This window comes from Cygnus atratus, chromosome 1, assembly GCF_013377495.2.
Source record: "Cygnus atratus isolate AKBS03 ecotype Queensland, Australia chromosome 1, CAtr_DNAZoo_HiC_assembly, whole genome shotgun sequence".
Classification (NCBI taxonomy): Eukaryota; Metazoa; Chordata; class Aves; order Anseriformes; family Anatidae; genus Cygnus; species Cygnus atratus.
Genome location: NC_066362.1, coordinates 187,405,823 through 187,412,034, shown reverse-complemented (window position 1 = coordinate 187,412,034; position 6,212 = coordinate 187,405,823).

Genomic DNA, 6,212 nt, shown 5'->3' with positions numbered 1-6,212 from the left:
CCCTGGGGGTGTTCAAGGCAAGCCTGGACATGATGCTTAGGGACATGGTTTAGTGGGCGACACTGGTAGTAAAGGGGTGGCTGGACCAGATGATCTTGGAGGGCTTTTCCAACCCTAATGATTCTGTGATTCTGTGATCCTAAATCTCTGTGCAGTGAAACAGCTCTGAGTACCTTCTCCACCCTCACGTATTCCCAGAGCAGGAGCACAGGGTTGTTGTGTGGCTTCTACTGAGCAGATATGCTGTTTACAGCTGGAAAGAACCTCCTTTTCTCTTCATATAAGAGCTTATAAGACGTAGGCACTGCATGTTGCCATCTGGACAGTGAATGGGATGGCAGCAGCTTGTCATGATTGATCGGAGCTGAGAGGCAGTGAGAAAACAGCGGTGCTCCACTACTAATGGCATTGATTTCCCTCTGTGGAGACCCATCAGGCACCTGGGAATCAAACACAGTGCCTTCCTGTGACATTTCAAATTACAGCTCAGACTGCATGGTAGGCTTTTAGCAGTGTCTGTGCTGCACAGGATCAGTCCCTGTGCCACACAGCCACCGAGGCGCAGCGTGCCTCCCCTCCCAGCTTGTGTGCCCACAGGCTGGGAACCAGTGTGCTGGGAACCCACCTTTGATCCTCCCCTTTGGCATGTGTGTAAAACTATGTAAAAGTGTGTAAAGCTGACCCCGCAAGGTGGGGAAGGGAGGTTTCACACGTGGTGGGCGGCAGTTGAAGTCTGTACCAAAGCACGAAGAAGATACTGTATGCTCTCTCCTGGAGAGGCTGCTGTTGCCTTTTAAAGCCCTATTTTCTTGCCTTTATCACACACCCGTCACTGAATCACCCTTAACTGAAAAGATATAAAGTCGTCTTTTTTCCTCATCATGCCTTTGCTTGTGATTTAAAACACTTCAAGTATCTCTTTACCCTTCTACTATCCTTACTCTAGCTTTTCTCACCATTACGTGAGCCTTGGTAGTGACATGCTCAGGTTTTTCGAATCTTTACTAGCTAGCCAAGTGCATGCCAGCCCACAGATTTCCACTTAAATTGAAATACGTTTTTTTCTGCTAAATAGTACAGAATTAGGACCTCCTGAAATGGTCAAAGCATCTTTCACACAGCATCAGAGGGCTTCTGTGGGGAGTGAGGGCACCAGGCAGCCCCAGGAGCTGGACCCATGGTGAAACGCTATGGCTTTGTCCCTGGTTTACTGTGCCAGACGCATGATCCATCAGCAGGACCATAAAAATACAAGTCACTTGCCCAAGGCATGCTAGGGTCTGAAAAGTAACATGTCTTTCATGCAAGTAATTTGCTTTCAGACAACTAATTAGCATTGGTAAACATAGGCTTAAAACCAGCAATAAATTAAACATAGTGAATTAAACCTCAGATTTTGATTACTATTTTGGAAGACTGCAGGAAGATCATAGTCTAAATTACTCAGTGACGTGCCATAGCCAATTTGGGAAATGCCACATGATTCAGAGTGGAACAGTTTCGTGAAATGTATTGATCCTTCCTTGTTCTTTTTCTCAGATGTGTTTTGGTAGCAATGCCAAAAGCAGACCGCCGTGTATCATGCAAGGGAGGAAATCAGCATAGCCTGCATGATTCGCTGCCCCACGAAACTGTGGCATTGCCTTTGCTTGTGCTGGGGTGCAGCACAGCATCTCTTCTGCCCACCAGCCACTTTGGCCCATCCAAACCACCCTGGCTCTGAGCTGTCTTGTCTATAAGGACACTAAACATAAAGCTTTTTTCTTTCAGTACAGTGTCTGAAACAATTTAGCAGGAAATTTAGCAAACACCTGCAAGGTCAGACTTCTGGAGACCCGAGGAGCCTCCAGGAGAACTCCTATCTCCTCCAGAACATTGCAGACAAGTGCCAGCAACGTCCTGAGCCAAGAATGGGTTCTGGCAGCACATGGGTACATACACTTGTCTCAGAGAAGCACTCAGCTCTTTCCGATCTGTTTTTGCATTAGCCCCAAACCTTGCAGAGCCATTCAAGTCAAGGCACCACCAGAGGTGCTTCAGACTGGAATGGGACACTTGGAGCATGTGGATATGTCTAGTAGGGCAGGATAAAATGGAGGCTTGCTGAAGCTGGCCAACCTGGCCACTGCCTTCTCCTCACAGCACATGGTAGATGCCATCGAGCTGGTCTTCAAGAGTAAGACAGCTGAAACAGCAGGAGCCATCTTTGGAAACATGCATATATATTGAGAAGTTGCTCAGGAACCAAGCTATGTAAGCAGAGGATTTTTACTAGCTCTGACTGCAAATACAAAGAATTTTTTACTTCGTTGGAGGTGTGTATACAGATGCAACCAAAGAAGCTCCAAAGCAGGGCTCCAAAGATGCTCCATAGCTGGAGATTGCTGTGGGTAGGGTGCACAAAGTCCATTTTTACCCACCAAGCCCCTCTTTAAACTGCTCTGGCCTTCCCTTGGGAGAAGTCCACCATCAGCAGAATTTCTCTCCCAGGGCAACACCTTAGCAAACAGCCTTCCTCTCACGCAGGCTGCTATAGAAAATACAGTCAGTGTACATAAAGAAGACATAGAGAAATCACTGAGAATTAATACGAAGCAAAGACTCCTATGCAACCAACTTCCTTAGACGCATTTTATTCCTTTCAGCAGGGAAAGTCAGCCGGATGAGCTTGCACAGGCCAACCAGCAAGCAAAGAGCCCTCGAGCTGCTCCAGCTGACCTCATCCCAGTCAGCAGCTTCACCACCAGCCCTGCCAGGCTGCCCCTGCAGCCGCGTGCTGCTCAAGTGGCTTTGCTGATTCAGACCCTGAGAGCAAATAGTTGCCCGCAGCTGCTGGAAATGGAGCTCTCACTTAATGATGCTTGAAGCTACTGTCACCTAGAATGGCCAAAACATGAGTTTGGGGGCCTTATTATTATTATTTATTATTATTATTATTTTGTGTTTGTCGGTTTGTAAAGTTTTCCTGTTTTAACAGGTTCAGCTGTTTGTAAGGAGATCAAGGACGTTGCCTATGATTCATGGGGTGCACTGGGGGCTCTTTTCTTTCCCTCCCACTCTCCCCATGCCCCCTCTGAGCACAGCACGGCTGTAGTTATGCTCTACACACCTTGGGGATGGGGTCTGTAACCCTCTGAGTGTGGTTTGCAGGGCCTGGGGACCACGAACAGGGACTGAGCCTGCAAGTAGTTACTTCAATACAACCATTGTGTGCTTGACCCTGTCTGTGGTTATAAATGGAGAAGGTACAACACGTCCCCCCAAAAGAGGGCGTTTGTTCTGAGTAGCCCTTGCAAACCTGGTGGCCTTGACACCAGGAGGTCTTGACAAACACTGAGAAGACTCTTGTTCCTCTTTCAGACACTTGTCCACCTGCACAAAACCATGGCCTGAAGATGAAACCATGGCTCCCAGGCTCTGGCTGGTACCACACAGGTCAGACTGGGTGGTCTCCATGACTTATCCACCCTTCAAAACCTACCAGGTATGTAACGCTTGTGGAGAGAGGTGGGATTAGGGTTTGTCCAATTCAGCACATAAAAGCAACGATGATGATGACCAGAATAACATCCCAGTTTGCATTTTGTGAGTGCTGCTCAGAGCCATTCAGCGTTGCCCACTAGGAAACCCTGCTTTGTGAGCCAGGTAATGCTGAACCCCCCTCAGCCAGCTTACGTGAGGGCAGGGAGGCTGCGAATGGCCTCGTGCCCCGGGTTCCTTCATTACGTCTTGCCTTGTATCCACCAGATCAATTTTATCTGAACTGTTTGCTGTCCCCGAGCAGCGGTGAGAAGGCAGGAATGCTGCAGATAACTCTGCAAACAGAGAAGGCATGGAAGGGTCAGACCCCGAGAGAAAGATCAATATGTTGGCTTAGCCGAAGAGATGAACGAATTGTGACTGAGAGCCAGATACACATCCATGAGAGAAAAAACAAGGTGTTTCCTCCATTGGCCCCTCTCCCCTCCATCCCTTTTCCTCTGGCAGCTCCTCGTTCATGACCTGTCGGCAGCTCCCAGCAGCTCAGAAATGCTGGGTCCCTCCAGGTCTTTCCCATGTTCTTTCCAACCACCACTGCAGAATGAAATCATCTTCACTTTGTCCCCCCAGACCCCGCTGCCTAATGTAACCCCGAGGGACATTTTCCGTCAGGCATTTCTCCTGTCCGTCAGATCCTCCCTCCCTCGCCCCGGCTGATTAATTGCCCAGCACACGCGGCGGCGGACAGCTGACCCACTGACGCAAGCGCTTTGTTTTTCCATCCTCATCACCGTAGGATGATACTGATCAAACAACCGTGGGCATAAAGCCAGGTTGAGGCTCCTTTCAGATAACAAGGCACTGTTTTCCCTTCCAGCACTAAACCCGGTGAGGGTGGGGGGGGTACTAAAACAGCCCTGCGCGGTTCCCCCCAGAAGCGGACAACAGTTTTTCCCCAAACATCACATCTCACCCAGTTGAACTGGAAGCTCACTGGTTTGGACACTGTCCAAATCCTTCTAGAAGCAAAGGATGGTGAGGTTGTGCATCCTGGCTAGGGCACAGAAAGCGCTGCCACCGTGCTGTGCAGTTTGCTAGAGGGTATGATGTGACTGCGTGGCTAATCCTCAGCTCTCAGTTTGGCGGGTGCTTTGGCACTCCCCAAGTAAGAAAAGTGCCACAGATGTGTGTCTTGTCTGAGATCTGGGCATTTTCCTCGCACAGCCAGAGAGTGAAAAACTTAATTCAGGTAGCAGGCACCCTTAAAGATCAAATATTGCCTCCCCAGGGGGAGCAATGACATACAGGGATGTTTTACATTAGGTGCTTGTTTCATCTGTAATCAATTGTAGGTCTTCCTCTGTTGGGAAAGGATCACGTGCAGGGGCTTAAAAACATTCCCACTGCTTTTAAGGTCATCTGGAGGCAAGCAAACCCCTCTTTCAGGAAGGATTTGAGTTCGTCTGTGCAGAAACCAAGAGAACAGTGATGGCAAAGAGCAGTAAGAAAAGGCATCCCACTGCAAACACCAGCGAGATGGTGAAGACCGCGTGCCGGAGAGCATCCAGGTGATGCCAGCCCTGGGAAAGCGGGGACGTTATAAGCTTCTGTGTAAGAGTAGCGTCTATCTTTGCTTCCCTTTTAACGAGATTAGTCTTGCTTTTCTCTCGCTCTTTATTTTGCTGTCTACTGGCCACCTCCGTGCTCTCGCGCTAATGTGATTAGCGGTGCATGTGGACCATACTGGCAGCAACTGTCACAAAGATCTCTGCTTACTCGAGTGCACCTCTTTCCTCAATGAACCATCTTGTGTTTATGGTCACAGGGGGTATTGTTAACTCCTGGATTCAAATAGAAAGGGATATTTACGGCCCTCCCATAAAAGTTGATTCAGGGAGACATTTAGGAAAGAGGCGGACAGAAGACAGATGTGTTTCCTACCACAGATGCTGAGGAGGTTCAATTGTTCTGCATATGTAATGACTTTTTATGGTTCCTTACAAACGCTTTTTACACTGCTAGAAAGGTGCCAAAGTCAAATACACACAGTCGCTTACTGAAGACAATTTAGTGACCATATAGGACACTACAACTTTATATCTTCTTAAATATGTTAGAGATGGGCATTTCTAAATGTACTACATGGAGGGAAATCTCTTACTGCCTTCCCCACATGCAACACCGGTGTCCTTTAGAGTTTCCTGAGCCTTTCAGAGCATGTTTACTGTCGTTCCCATATGCTTAACACTTAAGGCAACTATAAATTTTTTTTCCCAAGTGAGGCACATTATCGGTGTTAAGTCACCACCTCAATTGCCTGCAGTTTACATCTTTCCAAAAGAGCAGAAAAAAAGTGCTCCCAACTGTGCAAACAAATAAGTGCTTGTAGGTGGCATGGCAGGAACGGCTGCTGGATTACTGGCTGAAGAGAGCAGATGACCAGGGAGCAAAGCTGGTGTAATTACATGTAAGAGACGAGAAGGAAGATGATAAATTTCTGTGTTGTGCTCGTGGCAGCCATAGGATGCTTGGCTCCATGAGGCCTCTGCCCAGGGATGGCTTTTTTCACTCCTGTTAGCTCTGGGGCTGTGACGAGGTACATGAGGAAATTTGTATCCCCGCTGGTGAAATGGGCTTCTGGGTTTATACAGCATCTAAAGCTCGAGCCGAAGCCACCGACTGTGGGCCCTCTGTGCTCCTGTGACAGAAGCAAAGCCATTTCCCAGAGCTCT